Consider the following 25144-nt stretch of genomic DNA (forward strand, 5'->3'; position numbering starts at 1 on the left):
AGCCTAGCATTATATCCACTGTGCTGGTAGAGAATCCTTAGTAAAACAACAACAACAACAACCCAGTTTTATAAGATATGGCATGGGAAATATTAAATTAATGTGGTGTTCCTTCCTAAGCAAAGTAATCAATAAAACGCTGAGCCTGGACATTGACAAGTTGAATCACATTACTTGAGATGGAGAGAAACCTTGAGACACTGTAATATGACATATCATAGGAGAAAAACTATAAAGCCCTGAGGTTGCTTTTTAATGCTGGAGGGAGAAATGGTTAGAGGTCAACATTCTGTTTCTGCCTTCTAGAAAGAGTAGTAGTAGTGTTGACAATGATACAACGAAGTAATGGCGGTAAATTCTAGTAGGCGTAGCTATAATATGATTCAAAAACATCCAAGATTGTGAAGAAGGATGTGAAAGATAATTGGCTTTGGAAAGCTCCCCAGAACTTCAGAGCAGTATACCACTGTTTTAAACCACATTTATCCAAAAGCATATGGGACATTTGGTCACCCTAAATATAATTTTAAAGATGGACCAACAGGAGAGAGAAAGTGAAGACTGAATCACATTGCCTGAAGGAAAAGCAGCCACATATAACTGGTTTCAATGCTTGACCCTTTTCTTGAGGTAAATACATGGATTTTAAGAATGAGGGGGAAAAAAGAAATGTTGGGATACAGAGGGCTTCTTGAGACAACATCAAATTCCATGCATCTGACTTTTACACAAATCAGATTTCTGTTCCGCCCAAGATTATTCTTGATAGATTTTTCAAGATCATTTTTTCTCAGATTTAGCAGCCCAGAAGGAAAGCTCATTTAACTGTAGGGCACAGCAATGTTTAAATAGGGAAGAGATAATTTAGGGAAGCTAATGTTTTAAGAAGGGCATCAGCAAAAGTAGGCTGAGCAGAATCATCTGTAGAATTATAGACCTGAAAGAAGCCTCCTAGTTAAAGCAATCTAAATACCAATTAGTACATCCTAAAGTAGATATTTCCCTATTTATTTAATTTTTTTCTTGAAAATTCTTGCTTTAAAAAAGAAAGAAAGCCAGAAACACTGGAAGTCATATGTCCAGTGTTTCTATCTCCATGGTATGCTGGCTGCAGTCTTAAAGATACTGCAAATTCATTCTAAGCTCAGAAATGCTATTAAAAATTTCTCAGTGGCAGAAATGTTCGAACGAAAAAGTCACAATCACCTCCATGTGATCTGAATGGAGGTTTATAGAGAATAGGGCTGATGAACTTGCAATCCTTCAAAACCATTGGATTTTTCTACAGCTCTCAGCCAAAATGGCCAATGATCAAGAATGATGGGAGTTATAGCTGTCTCTTCCTGTTGTAGGATGTAAATCTGAATCAGGGTCTCATAAGGTTCAGACTTATGTCCAGTATAAGTGGAACAGTCCAACAGGAAGAGGATATTTAAGCATTTTGTCTGTCTTCCAAATCATTCATTTTGCATCGGAAATTGCAATGTCTATTACGCACCTGTATACTTGTAACTGAAAGTGAGAATATACAGACTCCAGAAAGTTTGAAGAATTATTTAGCAACAAACTACTGTTGCTAGCAACAAATACATAAGCAGCTCTTGACTCCTGGCATATCCACCAATTCTTTGTCAAGAGTTGTATATGAACTTTAAGGATGAGGAATCATGTAATAAGTATTTTGCAGCCATTCCTGGAACTGTCAAAATCACCTAGTTCTCATGGTAGTGAATAGAATAATCAAATGAAAGAAATCTATTGTGGTATAGACAATCTGTATTAAGTTTCATCAACAGTCAAATACTTCAGCCTTTACAAATATGCAGATCAAACAAATCCCCCCCCCCCCCGCTTTTACATTTTTTTTTAGTTTGGATAATATTCACGGCACAGAAACTTACCCACAGAAACTCCTGCTATTAACAGATATCACCTATAAGAAGCAGAGAATACATAACATTGAGGAATACAATTGTTCTATGGCCATAATTAATAATGGAAATAATTCTGAAATTACCACTGTTGCTCAGCTAGAAGACAACATCTAGCTGGGGGGGGGGGGGGGGGAAGCAAGCTGAGGGCTGGTTAGTACTTGGATGCATTTGGGTAGCAAGTGAAACGTTAGTTTAGCAGACCTTTTAGTGTGAAGATATGTCTCTCCTTCCTAAATATCCTTTAAAGCAGGGGTGGGTTGCTGCTGGCAATACTGCCGGTTCAGTGCGTGCACAATTACTGCAGGTTTCGCTCCGCGCATGTGTGCAGTTGCCCATAAATAGGTCTGTACATGCGCAGAACATTTAAAAGTGGGTGGAAAAAACATGCCGTGCCAACCTGGGAACTGGTTCAGAGGCGTGGCAGGCCTGAGTCACTGCCGGTTCTGGCGACCCAGGCTGCCAAACGACTATTGGTTCAGCCGAACTGGCCCAAACCGGTAGGAACCCACCTCTACCTTAAAGACAAAGTTATGTCATTCACATCAATTGCGTGAGGAGGTCATGATGCAAATGACATAAACCTAACCAGATGCAAATAAGATAATTTATATTCTTTCTGAAATGCTGCCATTATGTCCAGATAAGAAGCACAACTAAGAATACTAGCTCTACTTTTATTGACTAGAACCTTGCAAGACTAGAATTCCTCCTTTCCTTTCCTTTTAAGCTCTGGAAAATTAGATAGGGCCACTTCTGAAATATTTTCCATGCCATCTGCCCTTTTCTGGGCTGAGACTTCTTTTACATGCCAGTTGTCCCCTCTGTGACTCTCCCTCCTAAGGTCATTCCCACATACAATTGCATTTCAAAATTTTGTTTTTTTAAAAGATATCCAAATTATTGACCGCACTGCAACAAATTGTGTTATTTGTACTATATTCTGCTTAATACATTCTGCACAAAGAAATGATTTTTTTTTTACTTACCTAAATTTCACATTATCCGTAAGAAAGAAAACTTTTCCTAATGCACCTGTGTCCTTTCTCTCTCATATCTTGCAATTCATTGTGAGAATCTGGCCCATATATTTTTAGGGTTATATCATTCAGAAACTTAGCATTTAACCTTGAGGGTCTCCAGAGCTATTTTCTGAAATCAGCTCTGCAGATAACAGTACTATAAGTACTGAATTATACTATAAGTATTATATTGACATGCCTCCAAATTAATAAGAGCTATCTAATTTGATTCCAGGCTCCTCAGACTGTGCTTGAAAAAGCTACTGACATTGAAAATGTTTTCCTGCCTGCATTTTAAGCCAAATAAGTCTATTTCAATGCTGCCCCAATACTGAATAAACCCAAAATTAAAATGGTTCACAATCCAAAGTGGCCTACAACCCGCTTAAATCAGAGGTGGGTGGGATTGAAAAATGTTAGCAATCAGTTCTCTTCCCGGTTGCTGGGTGGGCGTGGCCATGGTGAGCATGGCCTACTTGGTCTCCTGAACCATGGCGGTGGGGGTGGGGGTGTCATTTTTGCTCTTCCCAGGTTCTTTCTTCAAGCCTCTGGGAGGGCAAAAATGGCCTCCTCTGGGCTCCAGAGGCCATCTGGAGGCCATCCAGAGGCCGGAAACAGGCACATTTTTGGACTTCTGATATTTCTGGTAGGCCCAGTCTCCATGCGGGCCCTGCACTTACCTGGCATGGTGAACGGGCCACATAGAGACTCCTGGGAGGGAAGGGGCCAGCCAGTCCTTGCAACTAGCTGTTCGGCGAACCAGATATAAAATTAACATCTAGTTCTCTTGAACCGGTCTGGACCGGCTGAATCCCCCCCCCCCTGGTTTAAAGCCTCATTAAAGCATATTTATTTAATTTAGAAGCAACATAACGATAAAAGTGCTATATATGCTGATTATTTTTCCCATCAGGTGGCATGGGACATGGCATGGGCAGAGAGGCCAAGTGATTGCCACACCTCCCCAGCAACAGGCATCCACCTGCTCTCTTTGGATCACCCTGCAAGAGGGGGGGGGGGGCTCTGCCTTTATAAAAACAGGGTGGGCAGTTTGTATGGAGGATTGGCAGGGGGATGTGCAGCCCTCCAGGATCTAGGCAAGAGAAGGTTTTGAGGTGTGTTTGGGCAGTCAAGCCAGATGGCGTAGGGAAACTCAAAGCATTGGTGGTTTCAGAAGGGCAGAATATGCTTCAGAATGTGCAGCTCCTGGATCTAATAGCAAGTGACATGAATGACATCAAGTTGGCTACACCCATCCAGTCACATTACCACCAAGCCACGCCCACAGAACCGGTAGGGAGAATTTTTGGATTTCACCACTGGTGCTTATCATGTACATACATTCTATTTTACATTTACTATTTACATTAACATTCATTATTAAGATCTTACCATCAAAGGAGCAAAGCAAATTGATAATAGCAAACATTTAATCATATGCACCATAGTTTTATCATGACTCTTTAAATCAGTTTCCTTGAAATGGGTGCCCATTCTGTCAAGTAGTAGGTTCTGCTTCTCATCATTTCTAAAGCTGAATTCTGAATAAAACCAAGACAAAACCAAAACCGATGAAAGCCTAAAGAAAGCTCATTCACCTGAGCAGATCCTTTGTAAGAATTTCAGCTGTTTCTTGTAAATATCCCCATGCAAATGTGGAATTGTCCCCTTTAATGGGTGTACTGTACGCAAACTGCTTAATATATGCATATATGGTATATGAAACCAAACGTCTTAGTGGGTTTGTGAATTTTGCCCTTTGCTTTTTAGTCAAATGATTTGCCCAACACTTCCTTTATAACTTAAAATTTGTCTCACAGTGATTTTGTAGAAAGCCTTCACTTCTGGATGACATAGGTCACGAATGTTGTAGAAGTGATTTGATTCTTTTAAATTATGATGGTGAGGTAAGCAATATTTCCACTTTTGAAAATCCCCCCTATTAATTTTATGTCATGAAAGTGGATTACCCACATTTTAACTTTCATACAAAAATGTCCAAATCTGTAATATTGCGGCTATTACATGCTATTAGTTTGAGAGTAGGAATCACATTTAGAGGCATGGGAACAGGTTTTGAAAGCAGGGTTAAAAAAAACAGCAATGTGAGTGAATCTCAGATATAAATGAAGGAATAAACTAAGTGAACCCAAGACAACAATAGATTATTTTTTTTAAAAAAAGCAGAACACAAATGGGAGGTCCCCTGCTGCTGTTCTCTTCCTTCGCTGTCCACACGGAGCCTCTGCCCTGCGCACCCCCCTCCTTGCCATCTGCAACCCAGGCCCTGCCTGGTCATCTGGTTGGCTGGCCAGGAAAGTGGAAGGCGAGCAGGTGAGCAGCCAGACCGGCCTGACTTCCAACGCTCCCTCCAGCATGGGTGGTGGCGATGAGTGGTAAGGGAAGCGAGCTCCAGGCCGGTATCCCTGCCTCTTTACTCCAAGAGCCGTGGTGACAAGGAAAGCAAGGCTTCTTTGCCAGCCTCCCAGTTGGCAGAACAGAATTTTTTGCTGGTTCTGTGGGGGTGGCTAGGTTGGGGGACATGTGACTGAGTGGGCGTGTGTGGGAGTGACATCAAGTTGGCCACACCCACTCGGTCACATGCCCCCCACCTAACCACGCCCACAGAACCGGTAGTAAAAAAAATGTGAAACCCACCCCTGACTTATACCCTATAGTTTCATCATCATTCAACTTACTACAACCTTCCCCTCTTCTTCCTGAAAGAGTTGAATAACATTTCTGGCCACCCAGAATAGAAGGCTACCCAGCCCAGATTGGATAGATAAAAGCCACCACCAACAGTGCAGAAGTGGGTCCCTACTGGTTTGGACCAATTTGGCCGAACTGATAGTGGTTTGCTGCCCTTGGTCGCTGGAACTGGCAATGACCCAGGCCGGCCATGCCTCCAAACCCGTTCCCCAGTCGGCATGGCATGGTTTTTTTGTGCGTGCACCAAACCGGTAATAATGCCGGCAGCAACCCACCCCTGCAACAGGAATGAAGAGAAAGTTTGTTGCTGGAGAACATGACCATAGATCCCAAACAACCTGTGCAGTGCTCTTTTGAGCTGGCCTCCTCCACATTATCTCCAAGACCAATAGCAAATGAAGTAAGGAAAATATTTGGCTGACACGAGTTCAGTATCAATCCCTCTCTACTTCCTCTCTACTTGCTATCTTGGTTCTGATATCATTTTTGCATTATTGCTCATCACACTAAAAAAAGAATACTCCTGCTATGACATATCATTTATCTACACACAACTATCAATGAGCATCTGAGGAAGTGACAGAGAACTGGCCAAACAGAGGAAATCGCTATATAAAATACTGATAAAGAAAATTTAAGATTTCATTTAAATGTAAGGTGAGATAATTTAGAGTTGAAGCATAAAATATTGGTTATAAACCAAAGAGATGAAACAAAATTTTATGGGGGTGAGATAAAAAGAGGTCACGATTAAATGAAAGAAGCGAACTGAATACTAATATAAAAAAGAAGAAAAACCCTTTTATCTTGGAAATAAGGACTAAAAGGTGCTAAGAGGCACAACTGTTCATACATACTTATCAGAACACAGTTATTCACATTTTACACTTCTCAAAATGATACAGTGCAATTCTCAGCCAAATTCAGTTAAAAATGGAACCAAAAAGTATTACTTCATGAATTAGATCTTTAAAAATATTGTAATTTTCCTTTTCTCATATTTTTCCCCATAAAAGCAGAATTAGAATGTGAAACAAAACAGAGTAGTAGGAAGCTAAGCAATACATAATATTTGTAAAGGAATACATGCATACATGAACTAATGGACACATTGGGAATGCATTGATCCATCTAGCCCCTAGGACTAAAATAAAATAAATTTCTACCCAAATATATGCCGCAGGGAAGGGAGTGTTTCTCACAAATGGTATTTGCTTAAAGAAAAAATTCCTCTATTGTTATTTGCCCTTACTAAGGACAAATACTGGCCTTTCAGGTAGATGGCATATTTAAAATGAGTTTTCATTTGGAAAGTGATATAGAAAATACGTATTTCTACTTTTTGTTACTATACCAATCAAAAGTGGATTTTCCTAGAGCAGGTTTGGAGAGAGCAGCATGTTGAAAAGCAAAAATGATATGCTGACTTTGTCTGAATTTAACATCCAAAAAACACAGTCCTTTTTAAGGACTCTTGAGAAGAATCTATCTGGAAATGGGTTTGAAAGATGTAGCACCATGCATTTGTCTTGAGAAAGTCTTCCGAGCAAAATGGTCGGAAGCTATTTCAACCAATAGCTATAGTATAGTGTAAGCTATTTCCGGACACAAAAGGCCTTCAGGTAGCTAAAACCTTTTTTCTTTGCTTGTTTTGAGGAGGGAGCCCTTTATTTAATAAAACAGAATGAAAAGAAAAAAAATGAAACAATATGAAAAGAGAGGGGGAAAAACAATGCAACAGCTTCTCTTTCTCTCTCTTCTTTCTTTTAATCATCACAATATGAGTTCAGTTTATAAGCTGCTCATGTCACAAGAAGCAGCAGAGAACTATTAGATTCTTAGCAAGACCAATTGCGCAGAAAATCCACTTCCATTATCCAGCTGTCAACCTCTGTGTAATAGGTAGTTCAAAGGAATATAGGCAAATATTGAACCTTGTCTCAGAGTTAAAATAAGATATGTAGTTATTTCTTCCCAAAACCCTAACAACTTTAGGACATTGCAAAAAAAATGTTTTACTGAATCATTGTTCTTCTTGCATTTCTGACAACATGATGAATTATCATTACTTTTCTACACAAACATAATGGAGTCCAATAAGCCCAAAGTATTTTCATTGTTGTTGAATGAGCCACAATCGGTAACCTATTGAAAGTATTGGTACTGAGGCTGGAACAAATGGTTTGCTCCTATGGTTTACATTTTGTTTTTGTCAGGGAGGGATATGTACTTCAAGTGAAATTTAACTTCTGGCAACTTTCCAGTTGCATTTTGGAAGCGATTTGCCAGCACCTCTTCCCAGGTGTGGTAATGACTGACCCAAGGTCACCCAGCTGGTTTTAGCAATAGCATTTGGACTTACACACCATTTCACAGGGCTTTATAGCCCCCTCTCAGCAGTTTGCTGAGACAGCATATTGCCCCCAACAATCTGGGTCCTGGTTTTCCACCCTAAAACACAACTATAGCTTGTTTTTTTCTGCTTCTAGCCCCATACCTTAACCAAGAGACCAAAGTGGCTTTCTTTGACAAAATGGGGATCTCCAGATCCTTTTCTCTTCAATCTTTAAAATTGGTGTATCAATTCAATTATTAGCAATAGCACTTAGATTTATGTACCACTTCACAGTGCTTTGCAACCCTCTCTATAGAGTTTACAGAGTCAGCATATCTCCATCAGCAATCTGGGTCCTCATTTTACTGACCTTGGAAGGATGAAAGGCTGAGTCAACCTTGAACCACATTCTCCAGAATTGGAGGCTTTTTGTCTGGTAGTATTTAATAATCCCTTCTAATACTGTAGGTGTTTCTGAAGCTGAAAATATTTTGGGTTCCTGAAGCAAGGGCACTGAAGCAATACTGTAATGTAAAGGCAGAAGTATTTTGCTACATCTTATTCATTTTTTATGCCATTGACTAATCTAATAGCATTCTCTCTCAAGAAGCAGTTATGTGAGCTATGTTGGCTGAGAAAGAATGATGCCTCACTCATGATCATTCATAAATGAAAATGGACTACAATCTGAGTGGTCTCTATCCTAATGCAAAATGTTAATCTTAACTCTAATGCTACACTGCTGCCCACTCATGCATTTCAATACATGTTTTTTTAATCAGGCACATCCAGCAATTTGAAACAATCCTGGTGGCTCTTATAACTTAGCATTTGACCAAAGGGGAACCAGAGTTATTCACTTCTACTATTTGCTAGAGTAGTGAAATCATGGTTAAGTGCATTTTCTTACACACAGCCAGTTTCACTTTTTATGACAAATATTTGTTTCTTGCAACTGCCAACATATTATCCCATGCTATTGTTTTTGCAGTCCTTTTTACATTCTCTTTTCTTTAGCAAGCACTCTGTAAAGCTATACAAATTTATCTATTTGTTACCATCTATGTATGATATTCACTCTTATGTACCATACGGTAATTTATGTTTATTTCATTTCCCAAGTCAGACACCACTATACTTAGTCGTTGATGCATTGATTTTAAATTCATATTCCTTTTTGCATCATTCTGTATAATATGTACTGCACATCATTCTGGTTCTTAGTATTGTCTTTGTAGAAAAGTACATGGTAAATCCCCATTCAACACACCTCTAACATTACCACAAACATTTCTTATATCCTTATGCATGAATAAATTAAGCCAAAGGGACATACCTCATCCTCCTCTGACTTCTCACAGGGGATTGAAATCGCCAAGCCAACTCCCCACGGTCAATTTGCCATGGCCACTTTGCTGCAGGAGAACTCAACATGGCTCACCACAAGACAATTCAACTCAATTTAATTATTTAAAATGATTATTTTAAATTAAAATAAAATAAAATAATAATTACCTAACTATTTAATTAATTATATAACCATTAATTAATTATGTATTAATTATATAATTATAATCAATAATTTAATTAACTAATTAGGTTAATAGTTAAAATAAAATAATGTAAAAAAAAAAGCTTTTCCCATTTCATTTTGTTATTCTTTTGGCATCCTTTCTTTAATTATTCCATTGCACTATTTCTTCAATATTAGTAGAACTATACATGATTAATACAATAGTAGAGTTGGAAGGGACCTTGGAGGTCTTCTAGTCCAACCCCCTGCCTAGGCAGGAAACCCTATACCGTTTCAGACAAATAGCTATCCAACATCTTCTTAAAGACTTCCAGTGTTGGGGCATTCACAACTTCTGGAGGCAAGCTGTTCCACTGATTAATTGTTCTCACTGTCAGGAAATTTCTCCTCAGTTCTAAGTTGCTTCTCTCCTTGATTAGTTTCCACCCATTGCTTCTTGTTCTACCCTCAGGTGCTTTGGAGAATAGTTTGACTCCCTCTTCTTTGTGGCAACCTCTGAGATATTGGAATAATGCTATCATGTCTCCCCTAGTCCTTCTTTCTCTTAAGCTAAACATACCCAGTTCCTGCAACCGTTCTTCATATGTTTTAGTCTCCAGTCCCCTAATCATCTTTGTTGCTCTTCTCTGCACTCTTTCTAGAGTCTCCACATCTTTTTTACATCGTGGCGACCAGAACTGAATGCAGTATTCCAAGTGTGGCCTTACCAAGGCATTATAAAGTGGTATTAACACTTCACGTGATCTTGATTCTATCCCTCTGTTGATGCAGCCTAGAACTGTGTTGGCTTTTTTGGCAGCTGCTGCACACTGCTGGCTCATATTTAAATGGTTGTCCACTAGGACTCCAAGATCCCTTTCACAGTTACTACTACTGAGTAAGGTATCACCTATACTGTACCTGTGCATTCCGTTTTTGTTGCCTAAATGTAGAACCTTACTCTTTTCACCATTGAATTTCATTTTATTAGATAGTGCCCAATGTTCAAGTTTGTCAAGATCCTTCTGTATCTTAAGCCTATCTTCTGGAGTGTTGGCTATTCCTGCCAGCTTGGTATCATCTGCAAATTTGATGAGTTCCCCATTTATTCCCTCATCCAAATCATTGATGAAGATGTTGAAGAGTACTGGACCTAAAACAGAGCCTTGGGGTACTCCACTGCATACTTCCCTCCATGTAGATGCAGTTCCATTGAGAACTACACGTTGAGTGCGGTTGGTCAGCCAGTTACCAATCCATCTGGTGGTGATGCTGTCTAACCCACATTCTTCTACTTTATCTAGTAGTAGGTTATGGTCTACCTTATCAAAAGCCTTACTGAAGTCCAAGTAAACTATATCAACGGCATTCCTCTGGTCCACTAATTTTGTCACATTATCAAAGAATGCAATAAGATTAGTCTGGCATGATCTGTTTTTGACAAATCCATGTTGGCTTTTGGCTATTACTTTGTTTGCTTCTAGGTGTTCGCAAATTCGTTGCTTGATTATTTTTTCCAGAATCTTTCCTGGTATTGAGGTTAGGCTGATAGGTCTGTAGTTTCCTGGATCTAATTTTTTCCCTTTTTTGAAGATGGGAACCACATCAGCTCTTTTCCAGTCCTCTGGTAGTTCCCCGGTGTTCCAGGATCTCTGAAAGATATAATTCAGTGGTTCTGAGATCTCGTCTGCTAGTTCCTTCAGAACTCTGGGGTGTAATCCATCCGGTCCTGGTGATTTGAACTCATCTAGGGTAGACAGGTGCTCACTTACCATTTTCTTCCCTATTTCAATTTGTGTTCCTAATTTTGTGGTGCTGCTTTTGATAGGTTGGACTGTTTTATCCCTTTGTGTAAAGACAGATGCAAAACATGAGTTAAATAGTTCTGCTTTCTCCCTGTTGCTTGTCACCTTCTTGCCACTTTCTCCTAGCAATGGACCAATTGTTTCCTTAACTTTTTTCTTGTTTTTAACATGTTGGAAGAAGCTTTTTTTGTTAATTTTTACTTTTGTGGCAAGCCTTTCTTCATTGTGAGCCTTAGCTTTCCTCACTTCATCTTTACAACTCTTGTCCTATGATGAGTTGGCCACAGCGAATTAACTGTGGTGTGTTGTTGTAGACCTGAACTAGAAGACTTCTAACATCCCTTCCAACTCTATTATTCTGTATTTCTCTGCTCAGTGCTGAACCATTACTAAAGCAATCTATTTGCTTGATCTAGGATCTCTCTAAATTAACACTTGTACAATAAATATTTTCTCTCATATTGTTATGATTTCATAACAACTTGCTGTGGGACAGCGAAACCCCTCCTCCAATCAGTAAAAATAATGGATGCAGAGCTAAAAATACCTGATTTTATGAAATATTGATTTCCTGTTAAGGGAGATGGAAAATAATGTGGTAGAGATACAGAAAGGATTACTATAGAAAAGAAGCCATTCTAAACATGCCCCACTTTATTTAGTTACAATTTGTCAACAAATCCATATTTCTTTTCCCGTAATCTCAAGGCTAACTGGCTAAATATTAATCTTTCTTTCCAATAGCAATCACATTTCCTTCATAAAGGAATTTTCTCTGGCATAAACACTTAAATAAATCATAAAATGGCTATTTAAAATGATTGATCAAATGTTATCTCTTAATCAGTCCATGCAATCATTGGATATGATGAAGAATATTCAATATGCTACAGAAAGAAATACAGTAATTGGGAACTTCCTGTACTTGTTTACCCAATTTTATGTAGACCATGACCAAATTTCAAAGACCTTCTGCAATTTAGATCTATCTTTCCTTTCTGGGAACACATTAAAAAAGAAGAAAAAAAGGAGAAAGAGAAGCAATGAACCAGATTATTCAACGTTACCCATCACTGCTATGCAAACTTAATTGCGATATAATGCCATCTATTGAGATATAAAACAATGAAGATGTATAATTTGCTGTTCAGCCTATTCCAATAACCCAGTTATTGGCTTATCATATTGTATGAACATGTGATATGAATAGAATGTGTTAGATCGGGTAATGGAAAGGCACACTCAGGCTTAGGCAACAACAGCTCTTTATTGTAACAGAATAAGTATGTACAATCCAGCGAAGGTTCAGTCTGATAGCAGCCCTTTTATAGGGAGCTGTCAGACCCTTCGACCAATGAGATTGAATCTCTGTTCCCAACGGAACAGAGGACCTTGGTGGAAACCATTATAACAGTTGATAATATCTAACAGAATGTTCCTAACACTAAGATACACTGAAGTAGTTCTGTTATCTGAACTTTTCCTCCCAACCCCATATTCTTGTTTCCTATTACATAAGTATATTCCCTCCCTCCCTCCTTTCCTTCCTTCCTTTCTTCCTTCTTTTTATCAATCATTGAAGCAATATCTTAGTAAATAGAACTGAATAGGAAAATGTCAAATACTAATACGTGATAATATTATAACTGACTAGTTTTTCTGCCTTGAAAATCTACATTTTTACATATAATTTTTCTGTGATCACTGCAAAATCTAACTTATACTGACATAAGACCCTTTCTTTATAGATGTTTAGTGCAATTGCTGCATACTCCATCCTTTAAAGTAGAGCCTTCATGTAAGCACTATAATTGTATTCTATTAACTATAATTTTGTTTCATGTTTCATTAACTGAGGTTTATAGTTAAATGTGTTGCTTAAATCCAGATGAAGAGTTAAGCTTTTCCTTGTATCATAGTGCTCTACTCCTCAGAATTTAAAAAAGCAAAGGCTTTTTCTCAGGGGTGGGCTTCAAAGATTTTAGCAAGGGGTTCTCTGCCCAGTTGCTGGGTGGGTCTGGCCATGGTGGATGTGGCCTAGTCAGCCTCCTGCACCACGGCGGGGGGGGGGGGTGTTGCCCTCCCTGGGCTCCGGAGACTTTCCTCGGACCTCCAGGATGGTGAAAATGGCCTCACCAGGTTCCAGAGGCCTTCTCGAGGCTGGAAATGGGCCTAATACCCAATCATGCTTCAAAAGATTGAGTATGTTTTTGTGAGTAAGGATAGGAAGGCAGGACATATTGTATGTCCCACCTATCAGGGGGAGATCTAGTGAGATCAAGAAAAATGACCTTCTTGGTGGTGGCTCTCAGAATGACCACCCTGTATTATTAATTATGGGGAGAAAGGGTCTCCATATGGTCTGGCATAGTGCTCTGAAAAACCTCTTCATGTGCTAGCATCTGTTAGATAGCATTTTTACTCTAAGAATACATTTTAATGATCTGTTATTAAGGTTTTTAAGGAGTCAGGCAATATTTCACCAGCCATTCACCATTGGATCAGTCAAAGGGGTATGTGCTTGAGTAGTCAGATATGGCATCATGGTTAGATAAAAATAAACTGTCAAATTTATTTATTTTTTCAATCATACCTGAATCATCCTGAATGAGAGAAAAAATAACACCCTTTAGCTTGTACGGCTGTAAGCAGAGCAATGTTTAAATAGAATAAGGAGAGGAAGCAATTTAAAGATGTTTAATTTATTTAAGGAAAGTGTTTATTATAATTAGGTAAATACTGAGTTTAAAAATAACTTTTCTAATTCAAGTTATGCATGAATATGCATTCAATTATGGATCTAACCCAGCTAGGAGAATTTAAGCAATATTTGGTTATGATCCACAAATCATCTGGTTCATTTCTATGAAGTTTGATCTGGAAATGTAGTTTCATCTACTGAAAGTTTGCCTACTTTGTGGTTAGCATTTATTTATTTATTTAGCTCTCTCTTTCCTTTCTCCCTTCCTCCCCCTCTCTCTTTTATAATCTAGAATAAATAATAATAATATTGCTCTAATACAGATTTAAAAGGCTATAGAAATATTGTGTGTGTGTGTGTGTGTGTGTGTGTGTGTGTAAAGGCAGATGGCACACAACCAGTAAATCTAAAGTATCATAGGGCTGATATATTCTAATACTTCATTAACAACTTAGCCTACAATAAACATTTCATACACAGTCCCTAGTCAGGACATACAGTGCATCAATTAAGTATAATTCCATTAAATTTTAAATTAAGCTGTAAACAATCTCTGATTGGACAGGGTCAAATCAGCAAGAGGTTGAACAAAAAAAAAATAAAGACTGCATTGAAAACATTTACTGTAAACCATATACAGGTTACATGTCAGATTAAAATAACAACCCTAATTTAGGATATCGCACATTTCCACGTAATAAAGTTATAACCCAGAAATTGTTTCAAACAAGACTAAATTACACATCAGATTTCCTTTTAGATATGAAATTATTCCAGACATTGAGTATTTAATTATTGATTGTTTTTATTTAATTGTATCCCACATTCATTATTTTTACAAAATACTCAAGATGGCAAACATATCCCACATGCCTTCCTCCTCCTATTTTTCCACATAACAACAGCCCTGTGATGTGGGTTGGGCTGAAAGAGAGTGACTGGCCCAAAGTTTGCCAGCTGGCTTTCAGGGCTAAGACAGGACTTGAACTCACCACCTCCCACTTTCTAGCCTTTGTTCATTCTTCCATTCGGTGGTTCAGCTATTTTGTATTAATTCATCAGATGCAGAAACCAACCCTATATGACCAGCCTTTAACCATTGCTGGTTGAGAATGCTATATTCCTTGGTATAAGAAAAGAGAACAATGCAACAGGAAGAAATGGCAAAGAGTGAAGTCTGGTGTAAGCCCTGATTAAACCCTCAAAGCAATAAAGAATAGATGATCGTATGGGATTTAAGAAGAATGGCCCTGTAAGAAACAAGTACAATTGTAACAGTACTAACAGTGGAACAAGTCTTGGGAATTCTCTAAGCCAGTGCTTCTCAATTATTTTCTGTCATGCCCCCCCCTAGGAAGAAGAAAACATTTCGCACCCCCTCCGCGCGACTGTAAATAGTATCATTTGCGCCCCCTCCGCCCGACCGCTTTCCTTTCGCTTTGGGACTGCAGGTCAGTCATTTGGTCGGCCGGCGGGCTGCAGGGTAGCCCGAGCAAGAGGCTGGTCAGCGTGAAGGGACGTCTGCGCCCACCAGGCGGCCTCAGGTCCCGCTTCCCCTCGCCCGCCGCGGCCAGTTGCAGGGCGCGGATCCCGCTCGGAGAAGGCGGAGCGGCAGCTCCTCCCTCAGCCAGGAGCCAACGGGGGCTGGTCGGACAGGCAACCTCGTCGGGAAACTCAAGTCCGCCGCCTTCGCCACTGCCGTTGCAGCCTTCGCCGCCAGTTAGCCCAGAGGAGACGCGAGCGAGGCCCGCCTGTTGCTCCTGGCTCCTCGTTTGCACCCAGATGGAAAGGGAGCCTTTACGCCCCACTATTTGAGAAGCACTGCTCTAAGCAAATAAAAAGAGACTTGCCAAACAAAGGTAGGGTGGAATCTTCCACCAGTTTCCACTTTTCCCACATGAGGAGCAAGGTATGGTCCTTGGGCTTCCTAGATACAATACAGGTAGTCCTCAACTTACAACAGTTCAATGACCATTCAAAGTCACTAAACAGCACTGTTAAATGTGACTTATGACTGTTTTTCACAGTTATGATCATTACCACATCCCCATAATCATGTGATCAAAATTCAAATGCTTGGCAACGGGTTCATATTTATGACCCTTGCTGTGTCCCAAAGTCACGTCATCATCTTTTGCGACCTTCTTGATAAGCAAAGTAATCCAGTTCATTAAACAACCGGGTTACTAACTTATCAACTGCAGTGATTCACTTAACAGCTGTGGCGAGAAAAGTCGTAAAATGGGGCAAAAACTCACTGAACAAATGTTTCACTTAACAACAGAAATTTGGGCTCAGTTGTAGTCATATGTTTAGGACTACCTTTAGCTCCTTCTTCTGGAGCAGCTGTTGCCCATTCAGCTGCGCTGTTTACCACAAGCAGTTGCCAGGAAGAGACTTTTACAAATGATAATATCACACAGTGTTTATTGACTGCACAGGCTGTATTTTCCACTTTTAAATGTATAACTGCAAAAAGAAAAGTCACAAGAGACTGAGAACTAGAAACAATCACTGCAATCTTCAGACTTAACCAGATTTACTTACAGATAGCCCTCAATGTTCAAAACATCCCACCCACCCCTTTCAGAAGATCTGTGGGATTCAAAAGAAGTGGTCCATTCCTCCTTGAATCAATTATTTACTGTCATTATTACACAACTGGGCTGTGGTAAATTTTACTGCTAAATAAAATTAAGAGCCCCCCCCCCCTTCCAAGTGTGCTGTTTAGAATGAGGCCCTATGAAGCATTATCTCCATATTTCCAAAGAAGGTATTTTGTAAGGCCCAGGCCTCTTTATTTTTTGAAGCCATCAACATGCCATCAGTATTTTAAATGCAAAACAAAAAGCGGCAGTTGTAAAGAGCTGTTACAAGGATGAACCAGCAAAGTCCTTTGGAATAGCTTCCTCTGGTAAACAAGTTCAGATAAGAATGAACGCAAGGGTTGCTGATGAGTCTTTGTAAACCGGAATAATCAAGACATTAGGAGCCTGTGAAACAGTGCTTGACAACAGAAGTTTATGCAAAGTAGCTTGCTATTTTAGGAAAACCGGTATCCCTGCATTTTTCAAATAATAACTTCTGTACTTTCTCCCACATAGCTACTGATATCAATATTTTTTTTCCTGTTTTATACGCACAGAAGGAGACCTCTTATGTGGAATTAACCTTCTTAGTGCCTGTTTGGTATAGTGGTTAAGACATAAGACTAGAAACCAGGAAACTGTGAGGTCTAGTCCCTCTTTAGGCACTACACCAGAGGGTGATCTAAGGCCAGTCACTCTCTCTCAGCCTAGGAAGGAGACAATGGCTAACCACTTCTGAAAAGGCTTGCCCAAAAAAAAAAAAAAACCCGCAGGGACATGCACAGACAGTGTCCAAGAATCAGATCTGATTGAATTAAAAAAAAAAAAAAACTTCATGGATCTAGAATTTAAAGATACGATTAAGCAGTCTAAACCAGGAAAAGTCCCCATTGATCTCATCATTTATGAAGGGTAATTTGGACTCGTGGGCCCCAGTTCTATTTTCACACTTTATGCCAATAGAGCACTTGATCCAGATTTCAAAGATTGGGAGTTGGCTGTAATAATTCTGACAAAGATCAGAGGAAGGCTCCTGATAACTTGCACTTAAGCGATTTGTTAAGTCAAATTAACAAAATGTATGCTAAACTTTCATAATTCAGATTAATTGCCTGGCCCAAACTGAATGCACCTTGATGAATGATGAAATTGGATTTAGGACAGGTTGATTAACATTAGACCATGCTATGGTTCTGTGATACTTGGTAGAAAAATATATGCATAGAACTAGTCTGTCTCTCTATGCATCTCTTAGTGATGCTTGGATTGCCTTCAACACAGTATCTAGTTTGATTATTTTCATGGATTTTATCATTGTTAATGGATGTTCAGAGTTGTAATTGTAAGTAGGAATTATCTGAAAAGACAGGAGGAAAAACCACAGCCCCATCACAATCTGTTAGAGAAAGCATCTCAGAATAAACCCTCCTTTGTTTTCAAAAGAGTAAAAATAAGGGGTTCTTTCAGACTTACAATTCTGTTATAGTAACCTTACAATAATATGTTAGTGTTAGTGTTAGTACTCATTGCTGGTGCTTCTTGACTGGACTATCTGAAAATGTGACAAATGGCATCTATAGCCAGGAATTATGTTAAACTACTGAAGTTTGCAGATGATACAACAGTGATTGGTCTCATTCGAGACAATGATGAAACTTTATTTCATTGAATAATTAGCCTCGTGATGTGACCAGAACAATCTGGAACTAAACACTAAAAACTGTAGAAATAGTGGTAGACTTTAGGAGAAACTCTCCCATACTACAACCTCTTAAAATACTAGACAACACAGTATCAACAGTAGAGACATTCAAATTTCTAGGTTCTATCATATCTCAAGACCTAAAACGGACACCTAACATCAAAAACATCATCACAAAAGCACAACAAAGAATGTTCTTTCTGCACCAACTCATGAAGCTCAAACTGCCCAAGGAGTTGCTGATACAGTTCTACAGAGGAATTATTGAGTCTGTCATCTGCACCTCTAAAGCTGGTTTGGTTCTGCAACCCAACAAGACAGACATAGACTTTAGAGGATAATTACAACTGCAGAAAAAACAATTACTGCCAACCTGCCTTCCATTGAGGACCTTATACTGCATAAGTCAAAAAGAGAGCTGTGAAAATATTTACAGATCCCTCACATCCTGGACATAAATTGTTTCAACTCTTACCCTCAAAAGGATGCTATATAGCACTGCACACCAAGACAACTAGACACAAGAACAGGTTTTTTTTTGAATGCCATCACTCTGCTAAACAAATATTTCTCTCACCACTGTCAAATTATTCATTAAAGGTGCAGTATTATTACTATTAGTCTTCTCATCATTCTTATTACCCATCTCCTCCCACTTATGACTGCAGGACTGTAACTTTGTTGCTTGCATCCTTACGATTTATATTGATATTGTTTCCTGATTGCTTATTTGTACCCTATGAGTATCATTAACTGTTGTACCTTATGATGCTTGATGAATGTACTTGTCTTTTTATGTACAATGAGAGCATATGCACTAAAGACAAATTCCTTGTGTGTCCAATCACTCTTGGGCAATGAATAATTCCATTCTATTCTATTCTACTCTATTCTATTCTATTCTATTCTTTGATTGGTGCTATAATTTTATATTTTTCCAAAGAAAAGAAAAACTGGCCACTCTTAGATGCCTTGACACATCAAGATTACACAACCATATTAGAACGAGCCAGACTTCGTGATGACACAACGTGCAGTCTCAATAGTCCGAGACCGCCATTGATTCTTTTACCTGCTGCACGGTCCGTAGGGACCTAAACCATTCCAGAGACACGGTGACAGGGAGACAAATCCTTGCTGGTCTCAGGGACACCGCAAAGTCCCTGATTGACCCAAGGGAAGTTCTCCAAGCCGGTGGTAAACAGACAGCCCCTAGGCTGAAAAAGTCAGAGACGGCTCCAGAAAGAAGGCAATGAAAGTGAGAATGATTGCCTAAAGAATTTTTTTTAAGATAAATTAGTCCTTTAAGCAAAAGAAAACTACATTTTCTTATTGTTATTAATGGATAATGCTTAATGATGTTTATATGTCTTGAGATTGGTAAAAGCAATTAGATATAAGCCTTAGATAGTGAGTTGGGAAAAATGGGGAATATGCTATAAAAGGGTAATTATTGGAGGTTTATAGGAATAGCTAATGAATGCCAGTAGATGGTTGTGTCTTCAAGTGCAAATGATTTTAGATAAAAGCATATTTAAATAATTACAGCTAAATGAGAATGATCGTATATTGATGGTAAAATACATAAAGATCTTCAATTTTAAAATGTGAATTTAAAATATGAAGGATGTATAGTATCACACGAAATTCATTTGTAGCCAATCGACATGCTTTCTACAAGATGTAATGAAGAATGTTTTTTTTTTTGTTTAATTAAAACAATAAAAAAGTTCAAAAAAAAGATTACACAACCATATTCTATGTAGGACTTTCTTAAAAGCAACCTGAGTCCTTGCAAAATCCAGCTGCCAGGGATTTCTAGTGCTTGCTTTTTGGATCATATGAAAAAAATCTGGTTTGTCTCTGGAACCAAGTTCTGGCTCGCAATGTGAGTCCTAGATTAAGAGACAAAATGTGCAAGTATTTGTGAAGGATAGGTCCATTTTCTTTGACTCTGCTCATCATTGGCATGTGATCCCCAATGAATTAGTCATGGGGTCATGTTGTTCTTAGGCTGAAAAAATCTCTTTCTCCACCCCAGAGCCCTCAGAATAGTTACACAGGTTTGATCTTTGCTCCATGTACTATATCCAAGGGAGGTATGGTTAGATGACTTAGAAAGCAAGTTTTTATGCTGTTAGAAGTCCATGATGACCCAGTAGATAATTTTAGGTAGGATGATGATGATGGTGGTGGTGGTGGTGGTGGTGGTAAGTCTTTGGCCTTTCTCAATTCCAAAATGAATGCTATGTTGAGTAATTTTAGATATAAAAGAAATGAAATGAAGTTTAGTTTTATTCCTGGTTCATTTACTTTTTGGAATTTAGCACTTGACATGCCACTCACAATCACAGTGCAGCACTCAAGACATCTACACTTGGCATTCTTTATGACTTGAGTTGAAAGATCCTGGGGTTCTAGTCCCTTCGGGGAGAGGGGGCAGTCTAGAAATCTAATAAATAAATTAATTAATAGCAATAGTATTTAGATTTACTGTATTTTTGGACTATAAGATGCTCCAAAGTATAAGGCGCACCTAGCTTTTGGGGAGGAAAAAAATCTGCCTCTGCCTCCTTGCAGTAAACTGCTTGTTTCAGTTTCAGCATGGCCTGATTGGCACAAGGGGGAAAAAATCTGCCTCTCAGCAATTTGCCTCCTTGCAGCAAACAACAAACAGGCCATTTCAGTTTCAGATTCAGTACAGTCTGATTAGCACAAGCAGCTGATTGTCAGGCCTCCCAATCAGCTGTTTCAGGCTGTAGGGATTGCCATAGCCTATTGCTGCCTCATTTTCGGCCTCTACATGCCCCATTTTCTGCTTGTTCCAGGCAGTGGGGATTGGAATGGGTGGAAAATGGGGCCGAAGGAAGCCGAAAACAGGGTGCACAGAGGCCAAAAATGGGGTGTAAAGCCTGAAAATGGGGCACATGGAGGTGGCAATAAGCTATGGCAGCCTGAAACAGATGGTCATCAGAAGGCCAATCTAACCGACAATCAGCTGCTTGTACTGAAGCTGAAACTGAAACAGGTTGTTCACTGTTTGCTGCAAGGAGGTGAATTGCTGAGAGGCAGAGGCCAAAGGGTGGGGGCCAGTTGGTGGGCAGGGCTACATTTGGTGTATAAGATGCACCCAAATTTTCACTTCTTTTAGGGGGAGAAGTGTGTCTTATACCCTGAAAAATATGGTATATACAGCTTCACAGTGCTTTATAGCCCTCTCTAAGCGTTTTACAGTCAGCATATTACTCCCAACAATCTGAGTCCTCATTTTTTTGACCTTGGAAGGATGGAAGGCTGAGTCAACCTTGAGCCAATCAGCATCGAACTATGGTAGTTGCCAGAGTTAGCCTACAATACTGCATTCTAACCACTATGCCACCATTGCTCTGCAGTATTAACAAACAAACAAACAGCTTAAACTCTACCCATATCTACTGTTTTTGCCCATTTAGCAATAACCCACTGAATTAAATGGGGTCTCCTCTTGAGGTAATGTGTAAAAGAGTTGCATTCTTAAGAGAAAAAAGGAAAGGATAGGACAGGACAGCATAGGATAGGATAGGAGTAACTCTTGTACTTGGGTGCGACTGCCTCCTCAGAAGTAACTCTTCTATTCGGGTGCAACTGCCTACTCTGATGTAACTCTTCTGCTTGGATGCTGCTAACCAGGAAGGAGACTAGTATGACATTGAGTGGGGTGTGTGGCTGAGGGTGTGATGATTGATGATGATGGTTGGGTGCCATCTGGGTGGAGTTGTGGGTGGAGCTAGGTGGGGTAATGGTATATATATGAGTGATGGTGTTAACTTGGTTAGAACTGACTTGGATTTGCTTACCTTTGTATCATTGTCCTTTAGTGCTGGTTATCACGTAATATTAGATAGAGATAAAGTTTTTCACCAAAAAAACTGACTCTCTGTTTGCATTCAACGTGACAATAGGAATAGGAATAGTTGGATGGGACAGTTGAAACTATTGCTTACATATAAATTGGCTTTTTGATATGGCATTGTCCACTATTCTTAGCTCTTTTTTTTTTTGTTCTACACTGTTAATAATGTAAGTTCCCTGGAAATGCTTTTAAGACTTTCAAAATAACACGTGTCTTTTGGGTGTCACAAATGACACAGACACATGGTAGTTGGGTATCATATGACTCTCATTTCTTATGAGAAACCCCAGATACAAAATGAAGATATGGTTCCACAGGAAGTTTGCAGTTTCATTTAACAAACTCTACTTCATGTATAGGCTTCTTTGTCAATTGTCTTATCTAAAGAAATTTGGATTCAGAGAGGAACATAAAATTGTATATGAAAAGCCACCACGGAAATTGAATACACATAAAATATGAATAATGACATTTATCAACATTTATCATGGACAATGAAAGACTGTTCTCTTCATTATGTGGAACAATGGAATCATATTGTAAATTCAATACTATATTTAGGAAGTTTTGCCAGCAGAACTCAGACCGGAAGGGCATGTTAAAAGGAAGCTCAGAGCAATTGGATGCAGAATATAAATTGACTTTAGAAATATATATCCTCTCATGTAAATATGATTTTAGACCAGGGACATACAGTTCTTGTTCAGTTCAATGGCCACACTTTTGGAAATAAGTGGATGGGATCAAGATAAAGGCAATGTATAATTTAGTTTTGTTCATGTTTAATCCATGCATTATCTTCATATGATTATGCCTGCTATATTTAATAAATTTTCTCTTGTTCTGATTGAAAATTACAATTTGCTAACAATTTGGGGAGGGGGCAAAATGGCTCAGTAGTTAACTGGAAAGCTGATAGCCCGGGGTTGAGACCCATGTGCTGCATGACTGGGTGAGCTCCTATTACTTGCCCCAGCTCCTGTCCACCTAGCCGTTTAAAAGCATACAAATGCAAATAGATTAATAGATACCAATTCAGTGGGAAGGTAACAACTTTTCATGTGCCTTGACATATAGTCCTGCTGGCCACATAACCACAAAAATGTCTTCAGACAATGCTGGCTCCCTTGACTAGGAAACAGAGATGAACATCACCTCTTTGAGTCAGATATGACTGAAAGGGGAAACAATTTGGGAAGTGGGGAATCTAGAATGGGAGAGGCTCTCAATGCTTCTGGAGACATATGAGGATTTGAGAGCTCAAGATCTGCATTCCTATCTTAGATCCATGTTATTCCTTTTCTGATTTGTCTGTGATTACAGCCTTTTGCCTGACCCTTTACAAACATTTGCACAAAAGTGACAACTTATTTCAACAGAAGGAAAAATGCCTGAAAATAGGAAAAATCAAATAACCTTCTTCACAAATGTACATGATGCCAGGAAGGGGGGAAAATAATTAGTTTATTTGGGTCAATAAGCCAGCTGGAACAATCCCAATGAGGTTATTCTAGATGGTCAACTTTATGGCAGGATACCATGAGTTTTTCTGCTTTTCTATACTGCTGCTCCCTAATATTTGTGGGTTTTCATAGCAACAGAAACTTAGTTAAGACAAAATTCAATGACGGTAGTGTTCCACTAGTGAGAATTTATCAAGTGTGAAGTAAGCAGGACAAAAGAGAATGATTAAAAACAATGTTTACCACAGCAACACTAATAGAGCCTACATTTAAAAATGCCCTGGGTTAATTTATACACTCACATGTCATGTACTGTTTAAAATAAATTTCACTTCCTCTTTTGCCATCATCTACTTGTTGCTTTCTTTTACATTGCTAGTCAACTGGGGAACATGCAAAAGAATAAAAAAGAACTCATCAAACCAAGCAGTATAGATCACACAAGTAACCAATTTAGCTTCCCATAATTCTGTAGACATTACTACTTTTCTGTGAACCCAGTAAATTGTACAATGTTATTGTGCTGCTGCTTCTTTAGAGGACACCGCTTTATAAAACATTCAAAGATATCTTGGTTTTGCCGAATACATTTTTTCTTTGTTAATTTGAGAAGATTGATTATGCTCTTCCCAGTTTGAAATGTTCAACATCCTAAAGAAAAAGAAGAAGAGCATGAGCAAACACAAGTTGTCAATATGGATTCAACATTTCTGACCATCACCTCTATGTGCATCAATACATCCTACACTGTTTTTGCACAACATTTGAAAGTGGAATAAGAGGGAAAATATCAGACTGAAACATCTAAAGCCATCCGAGGACTTCCTCCTCTGACAGTGAGATACAACGACATGCAGACATGCCATCTAAAAGAGTTAGTGGAACATGAGGTAGACTGAGGTGACTTGGAGGTGGTGAACTGGTGTGCTGGTGCTGGCCATGCTGAGCTGGCCCTTCCAAGTTGTCCCATTCCAGACTTTTATGTTACATCTGAACAGTAGGGCCAACTGTTCCCAAAATATCTGTTGCAAAAGTCTTTCTAACCATAACAAGTAGTGGCTGAGTTAGTGATACTGGCCTGAAGAAATGAATCAGAATTATCCATTTTCAAAGATACCTGAACTTGAAACAAGGACAAAGTAGTGCCTCACTCAACAGACAGAGTCCTTAGTGGTAGACTTTTAATAAATTTATAATAAGGAAATCTTGAACAATTTGGTTTATCTTTCCTGGAATCCTAACAGCAGTTTGCCCAGCATCTTAATAGAGTGGATTTCTCAGCAATAGATGCAGAATTATAGGAATTGGCATCCTGTTGTTTTCTGCATAAAACCTGGCATGAAAAACCACCTTCCATCCTTCACAGACTTTGCAGCTGTGTGAACTTCCTGTACAGCAATACATCAAACTACAGGAAACTATATTGCGTACTTATAGAGCAGGTGACATATCCGGATTTTTATTTTTTTAAAATATTTTT

This window comes from Natrix helvetica (genome assembly GCF_964273705.1).
Source record: "Natrix helvetica genome assembly, chromosome: 3".
NCBI classification, from domain to species: domain Eukaryota; kingdom Metazoa; phylum Chordata; class Lepidosauria; order Squamata; family Natricidae; genus Natrix; species Natrix helvetica.